We start from the raw sequence: 18013 nt of genomic DNA on the forward strand, positions 1-18013 counted from the left end.
AGCTTCTACTCCACTACATTTCTCAGGGAATTTTTTACTACTTTTATAAAATATGATTCATTGTTCAGCACATAAACCCTTAATTAGGCTCTTAAATCTTATTTTCTTTCTCTTTTTTTTTTAATACAGACACAATCCATCAATGGTGCGGTGGAATCTTCTAACCTGAGTTTATTTGAATTTAAAATTAAAATATTTGTACTGCAATAACATTTTTAATCACGAGTCTTTTTACTTTTGATACTTTAAGTACATTTTGCAGTAATAATAATGAGGTATTTCTATGGTGTAGTATTACTACTTAAAGGCTTTGAGTTCTTCTTGATGATGATAGATCATAGATTTACTGTATATAATTGAAAGGATTATTATTATTACATATTATTAACAAATGATAAATGAATACTGAACTTTTGTGACAAAATCCTGTACTGTTCCTCAACAAGAAAACAGTGAGATGTTGGTTTTTCTGACAGTGAAATGACTGACAGGCCTCACAGCATGTTTACTGACACCTTGGAAATCTCAGTTGCTGCTCTAAAACAATCTTTAGATCTCACTGAACTAATATATGTGAATAAAGTGATACTCATCAGATAATAGTAACTCAGCATGACACCCTATTTGTTACAATACCCTGTCTGTTACAATGTTTTATTTTCTCTGAATAAAGTAGAAATATATATGTAGTATAGGTTTCACGTCACCAATGAAAGTAGACCCAAGCAGACAAACCTAACCTGTTGGTGAACAAGTCCTCTAAAATAAACAACAAACAGGTAATTTGTCATTGAACAAACCGGCTATGCTGTGGTTTTTTGTTTGTTTCTTCTGCTCTCTGTCAGTACATCCTCTCCACTAATAGCTGTGAGCGACTGTCAACAACCCTCTGCATTGTTGTGTTACCCTCCAAAGAATATTTGTAGAGATCCTCTCTCCGAAGACTTTGGTGGACTGTATTATAAAATGTTTGCGTTTCAGTGTTACATGTATGCCTTAAATTTAAAACAACATGTTTCAATGTTGAGCGTCCTGCCACCACATGGACACCTCACACATTTTATGAAATCTCTAGTGTTGGTTTTGCAGCTTTGCCCCCAGCAACGGATCTTCTCCCACACTCCGAGGCATAAGTGGACACGTCTTATTGATTTTCTTTCAAGCCGCGAATATGGCAGACAATTCCAGCTGGTTGTGCGTCCACAGGGACAAAGTGGGGAGGCAGACGGGGAGCTCTGGCTGGGTGTGCCACAGCAGGGGGCCAGGCTTCATTACACCAAGTAAGAGCCCACTGGCCTGACACAACCCCAACCCCCGACCCCCACCCTGCACTTTCCATCCTCTACTTACCCCCAAATTAAACTGAGAGCTTTTTAATTATTTATCAATACCATGCACTCATCGTGGATCAATCAGTGTGAATGGTTCTTAAACATAATGAAGCAGCCTGCTCCGATGGACTTGTGAAAATTGATCGTGATCTTTGCCATTATGCCTTAAGTAAAGATGAGCTGTGGTGACAGTGGCTTTGGTAATTTGGGGTTTGGGCAAGGATGAAGTGGAGCACCCCAGGAGTGCTGAACAGAAGTGTGCTTCAGCAAAGGCAAACAGTATCCGTGTTGAGAGGCCATCTCTTCCTCTGCCATTAATCAAGCTCTTAAACAGGACACCTCATCTTATCATCACATCACACCATGCTCACAGAAGAGGGCAGGCCTCATCCTGAGTCCAGAAGCATCACACACCTCCTCAGAGAACACTTCTCAGAGCAAATTACACAGGTCCTCACCACTCCCAAGGTTTAGTAAAGCTTGATTCATTGTACTTCTAAGGCCTCCAAACGAACCTAAGCAACCTTAACTTTCCCTCTCTGCTTCCATATTTCTCTCCGGGTGCATCATGTCAAGCAGAGTGAGGAGCTATTCCATCTGGAATTATTAGCCAGAGACACACAATGCAATCTAATTTCATACCACCACATTCAATCACTATGAATTCAGTGTCGCAGGGGCAGTAAATAAGACACGGAGTGCAGGTTTTTCAAAATGAATTAATGCTCGGGGATGAATCTCTGTACCTGAATTTTATGAAATTAGAAAAATATCACCTGTCGTTCACTTACATTTCTGTCCATTCAAGAGCTGTGAGTAAACACTCTGATATTGAATTCAGAAGATTGTTTGTGAGGGAACAAGCCAACATAAAGCAGGACAGTATAATGAGATTCTTATTTCATCCTTTTTTCTGGTGGGGGTGGAATTGGATTATAGGGGACTTATTTGTATGTGATATTGAGCACTGAGCAAAATAAATTCACACCTATTCAAATTGAAATCAGACCTAGGTGCATCAGATAATCCTTTTTAAGATAGTATGAACTGACAGTCCAAGCCCACACACTGGAAAGAAATAATCTATCCCTAACAAAACAGACATATAGCCTACCTTGCCAAAAGCATTCCAAGATTTTTTTTTTTCTTAACAAATATTTACCAGTCAAGTATGTGCTTGATTTCTTTCTCCTAGAGGCATAAACAGTTGCATCCATATTCATAGGGAATTTGAGCCTGTCTCCCAATCATCATGTCACAAAGAGTCTTAGCAAAAGCGCCTTCCCAATAGCTCAGTTTGTCGCTGGATCAGGAAACCTGATTTTGTTTTGAATCCCGGAGCCTTTTGAGACGTCAGACTGTATCAGTGAAGAAGCCTGTGATGGCTGCAGTTATACAGCATGGCGGCTCCAGCTGCTCATGAATCTTTTTGAAATGGCTTATTTCTGAGGGAGTGTCGAGACGTAAGCCTGAAAGAAGGACAAGGTTTAGTGTGAAGATGAGCACTGGGTAGCTGCTGCGAGGATGTGATGTGCTCGTGGTGGTGTCAGTGGTTGTGCTGAGACTGTGAGAGGCTCTAATGTGAGAAGGGATGAAGCAGAGACAGAGAGAAAAGAGAGGGTGGTGTTGTGGGCGGGTGGGTGTAATGAAACCTTGACATGAACCCAAACTAGATGTGAGCTTCAGACCCATTTCTCAGCCTGCTGCTGGCATTCATATGCACAACTTCGTGCTGTATCTCACAACTGGTTGAAAGCAAGTGGGCCTGCATGATGTCCACTCTGCGGTCTTGGGCACTTTAAGCCTGTGGGTCAGGTGGAGTAAGGCCGCACTGAGCTCTGAACTAATGAAGGCTCTCGCAGTGTGTAGTTCCCCCTTCATCTCTACTCTCAGTGTCCTGCAGGAGCATTAAGCCTGTACAGATGTAACAAAAGAGTTGCACAGGGAGCAAGTGTGAACATATTGTGAAGGCCAGGCCTTCTTTGATATAGTCGCCTTCCTATTCCTTGTGCTTTCGTGCCAGACCTTTGTACATTATGCAGTGTGCTGAATTTTTTACACCAGCCCAACACCTATTATTTGTCCAAAAAGAGCAGGCCTGCAAACACAGGAGGATGTTGTCCAAGAGTTTAAACATCACAGCCCTCACCCTTATTAATATTTCAGTTTCTGTGTGTCTTTCACAGGTCCTTCCAGTTTCCCACCTAACGCAATCTTCACTATCGTCTTTTCTTCTTTCTCTTGTCTCATTCAGTTCCTTTGCGCCAAGACTCACTGTCTCCTAAAATTGTATTTATGTACAGCAAATTCGGATAAGCAAATATATGTAATTAGGAATGTGTTTTTATCATATTATCAACATTCTCTGCAATAAAAAATCTTCATACTGAAACCGTCATTGTGTTTTGTTTGTTTTCCCTACAGTGGCTGCTACTGGCAACTAAAGCATGATTGATGAACTTAGTTAAGATTAAGGAAAGATCATAGTTCTGGTAAAAGAAATAGTTCCACTTTTGGTAAATACAGCTTTATTGTATATTAGAGATTTGATGAGAAGACCGATATCACAGTCATAACAAGCTAGGGCCTGCAACCGGTCTAGCATAAAGACTGGAGCACAAAGCACAAAGATTAGTAGTCTATACATGCAAATGGTGTCAGTCTTCTCATCTAACCCATGGTGAATAAGTGTACTTCCTGACATCTTCTCTTTTTAGAAGGAATAAGGGGATGATATGTTATGAAAGTGAGACAGAGAGAGGGAAAGACGGTTCATCACATCAGATAGGTGGCGACAACTCTAATCCTCTGGAGCTCTCTCTGACCCTGTTCCAACTCGTAGTGTGAAGTAGCCAACAAACACTTTGAGGAGCCTACACCAACAGAGAAAAAGTTATTTGGGTTGTAATGAGTGACCTTTCCATGAAGCAGCAAACATGCATTTTTATGCCAGGGCATAAATAGCTGAGCTACATAACAATTAAGGTAACCTTTCTGTTTGAATAAGAGGCAATTGCTCAGAGAACTGAAATAACATGAATGATAAATTATTTTTGTAACCCAGTGCACAGACGGTGAAGAATAAGGAACAATGAAGTGGGGGAGGGAGAAGTGGTGCCTTGTCTCAATTGTAAATCCCAGTTATAATGCCTCGTTAAAAAGATTTGGGAAGGCGAAACAGAAGCAGACACAGTCTCTCTTTCTTAAAGGTAGACAGGTCTCAGTGGGATTCATTAATGTGTGTCCCGGTGGTAGTCTTCCTCTTACAGCACAATCGCCTGGGTTAGCACCAATCCTGAAATTACACCTAATTGGACAATTACTCAAACTCAGAAACCTCCTGCAATAAGCCAACAAGGCCCCTAATAAACACCTTGTCTTCTAATAAAAACAAGGAAGTCATTTGCGTCACCCAAGAGGCACAATTTTTTCCCGTGCTAAATTTATTTTTAAAATAATTGCATGTGCTATGAATGAGAATATTAAAACGGTAGCTGAGAAAGGGGAAAAGAAAGTGTATATGTGAGAGAGGAAGAAAGACAGCAATGCAAACCCTACCTTAGGCTCAGTGTTGCAGTCTGGTCTCCTGAGGGAGAGCTCATTTGCACTGCACACTGCACTACTGTAATATTATTGCTGTCATACCATAATGAAATAATTACTGTTTTGTCTTCCTTTCAACCAGCCTCCCCCAGCCAGTTCCCTCCGCTTTGACCCCTCCCCCACACATATTGGTCAAAGACATATTTCCTCCATGTGTGAAACATTAATTAAACAATGACAGTGATAATAGATTTCAGCTTCATTGTGCATCCATCCAGGTCGCTTCTGCCGGCTGGTAGACAGTTATATATGTATGAAGTTAAAAGAAATAGTTGCCAGGTGTCAGATGAGAGGTTTGATACCACTTTCATGTTTTTTCGGTGAAATATGAAGCTACAGCGAGCAGCTGTGTAACTTGGCACAAAGACTGGAAACTCTTAGCCAGGCTTCTACCTGTAGTCTCTAGCTGCTTTCTTACGGTGAAGACTGCTCCGGACAAAGAAATAGTCTGAACATAACATGTATATTTCTGTTTTTGTACGAATGAAACGTGGTGTGTTAATTAGTAAAGTTTAGAGCCGCTTCTACCACCCCACATGTAGTTTAAGTTTCACATTCAGATATTTTTCTATAAATGTGATTATTTCATCTCTTATTCTTTAATTTACTGTGGCTGAGTATGACCTTTGAACTTGGCGAGTCCTCTCCTTCACCTCTTGGCTCTCTGACCTTTCTGTGGTGTGCACCACTCAGGAAAGTTAGCAACCATTTTCACATCTTGCTACTAACATTAGACAAACAGACAGATGAATAAATAATAGTAGTTGACCTTGCACAACCAGGGACAGTGGTCTAACACCTCTGCTGACAAAGGTTCACCGAAATGCCACTCTTCTGCCATTACAGAAGAAAGAAAAAAAAAAGAGTAATGACAGGAAGAGAGGATGAGAACCCACAAGAGGTGGACAGTGACAAATGGTGTGGAAAAAACAACACAGGCAGCCATCTGAAGGGAAGACAAGAGTAATACTCACAAATAATTAACTGGGTAAATATTGGAGAGCAGACTGACTAATTACTTCACACGTCTCACTGCGCTCTCATTATTGTTGCTGTCGCAGTTAACCCTTTCCCACAAGGCGTGGCTGAGCAATGAGCTCTTTACAGGAAAGTGGATGAATCACTTACGTCTCACTGTTTGTATTCATTCATGCAGTTGGAAAACAGAGAAGAACACACAAGAGAGACATTTTGTGACCATTTAAAGCCAGATCAGTCAAGAGATCCACAAGAGGAAATGTTTTAAAGGATCATACTGATTATGACTACAAATTATATAAAGGTTACATTACCAATTTATTATCTTTAAACCATTTAGGTTCAAACATACCATGCTATCACCAAACAATAGAAGAAGAAGATAGAATGTGCTTCCGCATGAAACAACACATCCATCCTGATCGCTGCTTCAGCACTTCACTCTCCTGGTGGGTGTTTTTTTTTTTTTTTTGTCTTTTCATTTCCAGAAGGATAGCTCAGATTCTTCCTCTCATTCAAGTTGTAAACATTGACGTGGGTGTCAGTGTTTGACACGAGGGGGAGGTACAACTTGCATAGTCAGCATATTGGTCCACCAGGATTTGCATGATGACAGAAAAGCGTAGGCTTATGTGGACCCAGTTTAACCCCTGATTACAACTCCCTGACAACCGTCATGTCGCTCATGCTTTGTCACATCTGTTTGGTATGTTAACGAGGTAGCTAGCCAGCTAGCACAGTCAACATAGCAGAAGTATGACATCTCACCTTGTTTGCTCTTCATCACTTCCTTTATCCATTTCAGATTAAAATGTAATCTTCGTTTCTTTACAAAGGACTATTTGCAGAAAATTATTTGTGGAAAACGTGCAACTCATTCAACTCTCTGTGTGTCTTGCATTTGGGAGTAGCCTAGTGGTATTTGGCTTAATATTAAACCAGTTTGAAAAAAGCTATATCGGCCAAACTCCATCGAGTGATCATGTTTTGCCCAGGACCAGCCTATTCATTTGGCGGCCTGCGGGCCACATCTGGCCCAAAACTAACTTCAGCGTGGCCCAGCATACGTACAAAATAAGTAAACTACATATAGTGTATGGAAGTAGCTTGTGAATACGCCATCTCACCTCCTTCACATCTCTTTTGATAGTTGCACATGCGCAAAACCGATCAGGCCGGATGTTTATAGATGTAGCAACACCTCCAATCTTTGATTTCTCATGTGAGTTCCAATGATACTCAGTAGCTTTTCAAAATATCTGGCCATTGACAGTCACAAATAGGGAATTGCTCTACTGAAAATATGTCTCTGTCAACCCTGAAACATAAAATTGACAATGAAAACTGTCGGGTTAAGCCTGCCTGACTGTCTAAATTGGTACTAGTCAGTACTTAGTTAGCACTATCTACTAACATAAAACGGCAAACAAACTTTCCAGAGAGTTCAAAGGGACGTTAAAGTGCAGAGTTTGATTGCATCTTATGATTGGAGCTGTATTACCTTGGAACAGACATGCATGAACATTTCCTCTATTTTGGCTTGTGTGTGTGTGTGTGGGAGAGAGAGAGAGGGAGATACTGGTTGAGATAGATTGTGTTATTGGTTACTGTTATTGCCACTTGTTATGGTTCTGTGCAATAATGACATTGATAGCTCTGTGTTTCTGTTTCTGCAGTTTGTGGTGTGTCTGGGTCAGATATGTGACTGTAAAAATAATTTTTCCAAAGTGAACCAAAAACTTTGATACAATTTTCTACATTAATTTGCATTTGTTTAAAAGTGTGTCATCACCAAAAGTAAAAAGAAAAAAAAAAGGTTTTAAATAGGCTGCTGAATTCGTCTGGCCCATTTACATTTCCTGGTTCTAAAAATGTGGTCCAACTGAATTTGTAATTGAATAGCCCTGGTCTAGGTCTTATGGGAGCTGAAAAACATAAATATTGAGTTGATAAGTTATTAGATTGTCTTTTAAAAACACCTACCATCCAAAGGCTCTTTTTCAAAAACAGACTTTTGGCTTAGTGACAAATGTCAATGCGGTTTTAAAAGAGGTTTTCTTACTTCTGGAAGAGAACCCAAAAGTTCTGGTTTCTCGTCAGCTCTCTGTATACTGATACATTTAGAATTCAAACTGATCATTTCTGACATTTGGATAAAAGTTTGGATTCTGAAAAAAAAAAGTGACAACCGCTACAACGATGATGAGAGCAGGGCGTAAAGTGCTGGGTATGTGCCACAGAGATCTCTACAAATGTAAAAATAGGCCAGCCTTCTATTTTTATCTTTTATATGAGGTGTGCGCAGTAATCTTGTAAGGCAGCAGAACTTAGGCTTCAAACTATGTGTCTATGTCCAAACACAGTGGTTACACATCAGTCAGTGTCCTATGAGAATCTACTGCCAGCTGTTTAGGAGATTAGCATAGATGCTGCTAGCTTCAGTTACTTCAGAAGAAAGAAAAGCGGCACTGTGAAGGCTTGGTCTTGGTGGAAACGAGTGGTTTTTGCTCTTCTTCCCACTGGTTTCGATTCGAGTTTGACTGGTTCGTTGATCTGATTGCCTGATGTTTGCCCACGAAAGACGGTGATAGATGTTTCATCCGATCACCCGGCATGTATTTTTCTAATACATTCTGTAGCACATTTGCTTCACATATGGTCTGCATACATTTCAGGTTCAATGTAGCCAAAGTGTACATGTGTGACACTCAAAAGATAGATCTTGGGTTGAGTATTGCTTTAAGAGTGGTGTGGATATGAGCTGTTTGTACCCCGGTGCTAGTTCATCTCACATTGAAGTTCCAGCCGACAGTCCTCAGGTAAACTGGTGAATCTGCTCACACAAGGACGTTTCTCCAATAATCTGCAAGCCGGTGGTTAATGACAACAGCTGTGAGGCAGGCATGCACCACTTCCAAGCTGATTTAAGTTTAACGAGCCACTCCAGAGTGCTATTGATTCAAATCTATATTTGACAGGATACACTGTGAGCATATATTAAATGGATAAGAACACCTCTTGGACACTCAGAGAGCATTGCCAAATGGATGATAGGGCATTAAACAAAGATGGCATGTCTTTTGTTGAGTGACTAGAGTGTGGAGTGTGTGTACGGATGAGCCTCCATGTTAAACCATGTTTTTGACATTTTCTTTTCAAAGAAACACTTATAATGTTCCCCTCCCTCTAACCTGCTAGCAGCATGTTTTAATAGGATTTAAAATGTGTTTTTATTTTAATTATACTCACTATTAATGAGACTGATGAGATTTATAATGACTCTACATGCTACTTGCATGTTTCTTTTTAACTGGTTTACAGAGGCAGGTCCCAGTGATAACAATCATTTTGCAGAATTAGCACAAGATTCTTTAGATTCAGGGGTGGGAGAAGCCAAACAGCACAACTTATAATGAACCATGTGAGTTGTGGACAATACCATGATAAACCAGGTGTTACCACTCTACATTGACATCCAAGCTGTTCTCCAAAGTTGATAGACTGCAGCGTGAAAACAAATCTCAAACGTTGATTTCCTGGCTAAGAGGAGCAGCAACAACCTCTCAGCTCTTATCTACTTGTCCTTTTCAGCAATATATACAGTTTAATATACCGCAGATATTAATGAAATCGTACAAGTGGCTAATGTTATCGTTTTCAGCAAATATTAATTAAACATTACTTGACCCATTTACATATGCTGACAACATGTTTCATTTTTATGCCATAATGTGTGTCCATTCATCGTTATACTGTTTATACTCTTGTTATACTCTTGTTCTATAGTTGGCAGATTATTTGAATGTGATTCTTTTTATTATTCACTCACATCAAATGGAAAAAAAAACAAACAGAAGTCCAAACAGCACGACAACCACTTAAGATAGATGCTATTTGACAGAAGCCGCTAAACCTGATATTTGATCTAATGAGCATCGCCAATGTGGATCCTTTATGTTTATGTATTGTTGGAAAGAGCAATTATGTTGCTGCAACTAAAGATAAAACACAATAGAAAAAGCTAGAATTCCTTTTAACTACATCTTGAAGACAGAGCTTCCCAGAAAAGAAAATACATATTGATGGATTGAATTCTCAGAATCTGCAAAAGCAACATGAGAGCAGAAAAGATCTCTATTGATGAATCGTATTTCAGTTCTGACAGACTGCCATTAGGAATGAATTCTAAATTGCACATATATCAAAGGTAGATATTTTTAAGTAAACTCCATCACACGTTAGCTAACAATTATTTAGTTCTTAATTATGGAGTCGCTGTCTGAAGAGTTTTTGTATAGTTTCTTCTCCCAAAGATGCACACTCATCTTTTACATAAGAACATCATAAACATTTTAAGCGTTTAACTTTAAAAAGCTGCTGTCGTGGCACTGCACATCAGGTAGAAAAGAACACTAAGGTACCTCTCATTGTCCAGTAAACATGTTGTTAGAGTTAGAGATGTTCCGATACCATTTTTTCCCTCCCGATACCGATTGCGATGCTGTGGGTATTGGCCGATACCGAGTACCGATCCGACACCATGTTATAAAAAATATATATATATATTTCATACTACGCCTGCATGACTGTGATATGATTATCATTGTGGTAAGGCCTGGCTCAGGTTAAACCCTTTGTAAAACATGAATAAATACAGCAAATTTAAGCCATTCATTTTTAAATAGAAAAGTATAAATAAAATGTATTTTTTTTTACTGTTTTTTATAGTGTTTTTTATGCAATTTGACTAAATACAGTATATCTAGGAATAAGTGCAGCCACAATAATTCTAAATAAAAAGGCATTTAAGTAGAACTGTATAAAAACAGTAGTGCAACAGCAGCTTAAATAAATAAATGTAAGTATATATGTAGAGAGACGCGTTTTTTTCTTTGCATATGTTGCATGTTGCAGTCTTACTGGTGGGAGCATCCAGCGTCAAATACTGCCACACCGCCCACATGATATGCTAGTGCCGAGTTAACTGCTAGTTAGCTCAGCTCCGAGCCTCGCGTCAACTCGTCCCTCTAAAACAGCAGGCTGCGCCACTGTTTTAAGAACGGCAAAGAAGAACTGTGCCAGAGCTTAACAGAGCTAACCAGTAAATAGATTACTAATTTAATAAATTACATGGTATCAGATCGGTGCCTGGACTCCGGTAGTCGCTGATACCGATGCCAGTATTTTCGGCAGTATCGGAACAACTCTAGTTTGAGTAGATGAGGCGTGTGATTGTTAGTTTCATGCCTGGAACGCCGTAGTCGTCTACAGGAAGCACTATCACCACAAATTAAGAGAATGCATGTGGAGGTCAAGATATATTGATACTCGCATTGGTTGAATTAGTCCAGAAGTATATTGTTTCTCTATTTGCTTGTATTTTCTTCATCGTACAAACCAGCGGAGATGTAAATCAACTGTTAATAAGTTGTTGTGGTTCGCTGCTTCAGCACTTCAGCATTAGCACAGTTCAAAAAAGGATTCATTGTTTAAATATTACAGATTGTTTCTCAAACACCATAAATGAAATTAATAAAATGTTTCCAGATATGTTCATATAAAATGTACAAGGTAGAAGAAATCAATTTTGATAAACCGCTTACTCTCAAACTAGGTCGTTATCCTCTTAATGAAAGTGGTGTTTGAGGTACAGCTCCATCATATCAGGCTTCAAAAAGAGCACTATTTATATTGTTTTTCTGCTTTATAGTTGACAAGAAAAGCTTTAGTGTAATTAGCAGCAGCTAGAAGTAGCACTAATTTTAAGTAGCACTTAGAGAAATTGCACAGATGGGTCAATAATGTAAAGAATACAAAATACATCCACTAAGCGGTACCTGAATCATAACCCGAGTTAAACAAGAGAAACTCGCAACCTGCTGCATTTCTGTATGACAAGAGCTCCACGACGCCCATGACAGAGCGAGGCAGCAGAGGGTTTGAGAGAAGAGCGGAAGCATGGAAATGTTCTGTTCTGTATCCTCGCTTTTATGATCTTTAAACCTTTTTTCCTTTTCATGGTAAACTGCGTGAAATTAAATTAAAAATGCCGACTTGATTATATGCATTTTTGGAGTGAGGATAACAAATGTTTTCAAAGATCCACGATGAGTTGGAATCTGTTTTCCCCACCAACCCAACTGACAGCTTCCTAATGCTGCCACATTAAAGTGGTTTTCCAGCGCGTGTGATGCAGCTTTAACTAGGTCCCGGGGGCATTGTTAGTTATCATTGCCTACTGCTGGAGTGAGCCCCGGTGAAAGCAATTTTAGCTTTCCTCCCAATCAGTGGTGCAACATGAGAGATGGCCAACGAGAACAAACGGCCCGGCTCACCACTTCCCACCGCCGATCTTATCTGAAATGCTGCTCCTGTCCCGAAAGGGCCTACTAACGCAACAACCCACCCTCCAACCCCTCCCTTAAGAAGACATGAGATGGTTGGCCCCAGGCCCTCCCAATTCATGCAGATATCCGTAAATTAGACTCATAGAGACAGACCAAAACGTCCTCTGAGGGTATTAGACATGAGCACTTATGCCGCGGAACATGTGAGAGGCTTTCCGGGAGTGCAGTGGGTATGATCAAAATACATGAAAAAGCCATCATGAAGTCCCACCGCAACCAAGGGTTTACATGTTTCTATTTTGGCCTGTTGTACGTGTTCTTCTACAGCATCAATATACTCATACCTACGGCAAGGTAAATTCAAATCGAATAATTTTTTTTTCCCCACCTGCCGCTTGTGATGTATTTATTTCTTGCAATGTTTACCAGGGAGACAGCTCTGCCGGTATCATGGCATAAGTGTTTTAATGAGCAGATGTGATGTTTCAAAAGTTGTTTTTAATAAGGTCCAGAAAACGTGTTTTTGGATGGATGACCCCAGTGATTCCTCATAATCAGTGCGTTCATGGCAATTAACTCTGCTAATGCTAATGCTAATGTACTAAAACAACTGAAGAAGAAAGCGGAGCATAGCTGTGTGTTTGTTTTTTTTAACGATCCATGTACATACCATACATGTTTAAGTAATGTGTGTGTTTTTTGGCCATGATTGAGTGAGTGAGCGCCACGCTACTGTCAAAACAACCAATTTCTCTGGTTCTCTGAACTGAATCCAAATGTGAAGGAATCAATTAATCTTAGTGAGGACAGTCCTTTATGTGTTTTATCCACCAGCAGGCAGGCAGCAGACGGACTACTGCTGATGTCCTGAACACAAGTAAACACACACATTTAAAGGACCATATCATTGTACCAACACTTTTACCTCAAACTGTGAAGATTTTACATCATAAACAGCCATTTTAGAAAAACATATTTTAAGTGTTTGGATACATTTAAAATCAATCCATCCATTATCTCTAACCGCTTATTCTCATCAGGGTCACGGTGGGGCTGGAGCCTATCCCAGCTGACATTTGCCTGGACAAGTCGCCAGCTCATCATAAAGCGCATTTAAAATTTGTGGTAATGCCATTGTAGTTAAGTTCCTGTTAATTTTTTAAATAATTTTTACTGTTCTCCTCATGTGGCAATATCCAACATCCCAATAATACAATAAGTTATGTTCATATAAAGAAGAAAAAATGGACAAACAGGCTTAACGTGAAATGCGAGACGATGAATTGTTAAAAAAAAGAAAAACTGTATGTAGTTTCTCAATGAATCTAATCTTATAGAGGGTAAAAAAAGATGAAGACAGTTGGTTCCAACAAAAAAACAAACAAACATTAAAAATAAAATGATCACTGTGATATAAAAACCGTCTCAAACAAGGTTCAAGTAGCAGCGACATGAACAGTAATGAATGACTGTCTGGATAATACTCTAACATAATAGTAATGTAAATGAGCTACAACATAAAAACAACCAAACAAAAACACTGCGTTAATCTAATAATCTGTCCTCTACACATGTCGACAGTGATATGAATGAAACCAGTTTGGTGCCTTCATGGTGAATAAAGCTATAATTACTTCTCCCTCAGCCGCCATAGCTTTAGAGGCCTTGTAAGGCTCCTTCTCCTCTCCTTCATTCCTCTACTTCTTCTTTCCAGAGTGCCGGTGATTTCGCTAATATCAGATGTCAGATAGCCCAGGTGGAGGAAAAAGAGAGTGGTCTTAGAGACAGGCTGAGTTATGTGGCTGTCTGAGGTCTTATTACCAGTGCACTGCCTACAGGCAGTTTACCCATTAGGGAATACATTGAGCATCGCTCATATATTAACTCAACTTAAACAGCTGATCAATACTGGGTATTTCGTGAGTTCACCCGAATAGGAATCACTCCATGACACTTACCATGTGATATATCCTCCCATACACATTGTTTTTTCACCAGTAACCTCTCCTGATGAGGTCATTGCAGTACTACAACAGCCAGTGGTGTTTTTACTTCACCACTTATGTTTTATTTTGGAGGAACCAGTTAAAGACACTTTAATAGCTGTTGGTTTCAGTATGCACGTCTGTATGTTTTGCTAATTTTATGCATCAGAAAATAATCATTTCTTGGCACAGTGGGTCACAATTGAGTTTGTGGAGGTTGATGATTAAGATAAAAATGCATTGTGGTGTATTGAGGTAAGTGACCTGCCGCTCTGCTCAGATAAGACTCCAATTAATCCAGGCTGAATTGCAGTAATGTAAAATAAAGATAATTACTAAATCACCAGGCTACATTGCTTTGATAGATTTTTGTTACTCAATGTTATTGCTGCAAGGAATAAGAAATTAAATGGATTATATCACAGCATTTTCAGATGGATTACAACTGCTTTTAAATAACGGCAAGAGCAATTTCATCAGCCCTGCAATTCGAGAAGCCACTGACAGGCACTGCATGATTCAGATTGAACTTGCTCTCATCATTTTAATAAAGCGCTTCAGTCTTCACCCCCAGCAGGCACACACACGCGCGCGCACACACACACACACGCATAGACTGTACAAATTGTACACACCATAGGGTCTATTTAATCTAGAAAAATAGACACATTTATGAAAATCTACAGTAAGCTTCTCTTGTTGTCAAATGTTTTGAAAGATTGCACAAATAGTGAAAGAATTAGATGATTGGTGACAATCCAGCATTTTAATTTTTATTTTTTTTTTGTCTTTCCAAAGAGAAGTAAGAAACAACATCGGGACAATTTGTGGAAATATATATCGTCAATAAACATGGCCCTATGAGGAGGGATATGTCACAGGAATTGCATTTTATTTGCTGTGTTTGAAGTTCAGGGTTTAAAAACAGTAAAAAGTGGACAAGTAATCAAAGGCATGTGATGAGAGATTTCATGGGTGGTTATCTCCAGGTCCTTGCTGCCATTTCTGTGTGTGCTGGGAGATTGTGGAGAACTCGGCGTGCCAAGCGCCCAGGGCTGCTGCAGTGACTGCTCTGCTTTAAAACCATGCTGGCACAGAGCCTCCTATCGAAGCCAAGGCCTGACTCCGTAAGCATTCATTATGGCATCCATTAGAATAAACATCTCAACCTCCCCCAAGACCAGCTCCCTTGCTTTTAAGTGCTGTTTGACAAGGCTGCATCCAAGCTGCAAAATGAGAACAGTGCCCACATTTTATTGTATTTATTTATTCATTTCTGTATTTAGACTTTTTTTTTTCTCAGACAGCGTTCTCTGAATGTTTTTACATGAAGAGCTTTTAAATGTTCGTCTCTAAGTGTCCCCGTCTCTACAGAGAACTGACAGTAGTGCCAACAAAGACTGGATGAGGGCCTAATTGCTAATCTATGATAGTATAAGGTGCATTTAAGTCAACGCTTAACAATATTTATATAAAATATCTAGTGTTTAAGAGCCATATTTTGTTTATGGCTCATGGATTATGTGAGCACAAAATTAAAAGCTAACCCTTTAAAGGGTCCAAGTAGCCTTTGTTCTTACGGACACATCCAGAGTTTGATCAGGGCGGGCTACTGAATGGCATTTACTTATTGATGCAATCGATGCAGGCAGACCGATGGTAAATATTCTACAAAACCTCATGAAAGAGTTTGCAAGTTTAGAAAAATCTTAAATAATGCAAAGTCAAGGCAACCATCGCGTTCAATTTCTAGTATTTGATACACTTTAAATATACAAGACGCTCAGACTGAGTATGGTAGTTTGTGCTGCGAAGATAAAAGATTATAAGAGTCAAGTCTAAAGGCAGACGAAACTCTCTGCTTCAGGTCTGGATTAACACTCAGACCGCAGCTCTCTTGTTTACCTCGTTATTAAAGAAAGATGAACTCGGGTTTGCATCCTGAGTTTTCAAATTCAAAAAGAGACGATCGCAATAACAAAAAGTACAACCTTCAATTTGTGAGAAATGTGCCTCCTCACAGCTGCAGCAGCTCTTCTGCCAACAAACCCTGTTTGGGTAGAACAACAGAAAAGACAACAAAAGAGAGCGCTGAAAACAAAACACCGGGCATTATCATCACCATTATTGACAATAACAACAGCAGTAATAACAACAACAAAGGGCATGCTGGGATATCAAGTCACATTTGTTTCCCCCATTTGTTGTATGAAACGCACTGTAATAAGCCTTGCCTTTCCACTTTCATTTGGAGTGCCAGGCTTGTCAGCGGGCCACGGACAGGAGGGTTTCATCAGTTCACGTTTTACCCAGCCAACTTCACTCTCAACCTAACTAGGCCAACAGGCTTGACACTTTGCGTTGGAGTGCCGAGGCTCACATAAATGAAATGCAGATGATTGGTAAAATGATATGATACACAAAAGCAAGTGTCACCAAGCTGTCATTCCTGCCTTGTTCCCCCCCTTGGTGTGTACTGGCATGCCTTGGGCCACGTCGACTTTCCTCCCTCCCTCCTTCTGCAGTCCAGGGACGCCGGCCGTCTGGCTGAATGACAGGCAGAGGAGAGAGATGAGCCGGATTGGGCTGCATAGCCCCTTAATGCAGACCGAGAAATAAAGAGAGACCAGCAGTCAACAACTCATAAGTAAATCCCTTTAAAAGTGAAAGTGAAACAGAGGCCGAGACAGCGACTATAAAACTTTAAAAAGAGTGTCACAGAGGTAGAGAGACAGAGAAAGCCCCGCTGTGTCTGAGTGCGTGAAGACGACACAGAGAGAAAATACATAAAGAATGAGTGGCTTTTTCATATTATGGGACTATTTTCCCTTCTCCCACCCCTCAGGCCAATGCCTGTTTCAGATTAGGTCACACAGATATTTACATTTTAGGGATTTAAAGATGATATTCTTCTTCTTCTATCCACCAGTAGCAAATCAACAGTGTGTGAGTCATTTCTGCTGTGATGCTTATGCTCGAGCTATCACATGCACCTTATTCTTTTAATAAAGAAATGTCATTTTTTAAGCTCTGAAGGATATACGTCATACTCTATCAAAGGCACTCTTCTACCTCTTCTAGATTTTAACAAAGGCACAAATTCCTCTGAATACAGGCTGATTTCAGTCAGACAAAATAAATCTGATGAAATTCTTGCTGTTTATTACTCTGTGTGGGTATACAGCTGCTTTTTGCTTATGTGGAAATATATTTGATTCCTCTCATCTCTGAAATTCTTTCAAGATAATAATCGAGTAAAACAGCGTCTGAACACCTCCGACTGACTCCTTATGCGCTCCTCTATCATTCCCCTCAACAAACAATAGGGGGAGCAGTGAGGGAAAAACAGACTGTTGCTTGGAAATTAAGCAAATTGGATCATTTGCTGCTTGGATGCAGTAGAATGATGTTCCTCCTCTTCAAATTTACAAGTAAAGTACCTAATAATGCCAAGCAATTAGGAAGGACTGCCACTACACAACAGGGACTGGAGTGATTGCTAATGTGGATTAGGCTGCATTATCCAGTCCGTGGAAGGAGAGGGGTCGACACTGAAAGGTGGTGTTATACGAGCGCCAAGGACAATGCCTTAAATGCCACACTTCAGCAGCAAGAAAGGATTTGTCTCTAATTAATTTCCAAAGATTTCTGTTGTCCATGTTCCTGAAGGCCAGCCTGGTGGAAATTCAACAGTGGAGTACCCTCCAGTAGTTAATGCCCTGAACAAATGTTCAACATCATTAAAAATATCAAGTGTCTCTTGCTTCCT

Source organism: Larimichthys crocea, chromosome VIII, assembly GCF_000972845.2.
Source record: "Larimichthys crocea isolate SSNF chromosome VIII, L_crocea_2.0, whole genome shotgun sequence".
Lineage (NCBI taxonomy): Eukaryota > Metazoa > Chordata > Actinopteri > Sciaenidae > Larimichthys > Larimichthys crocea.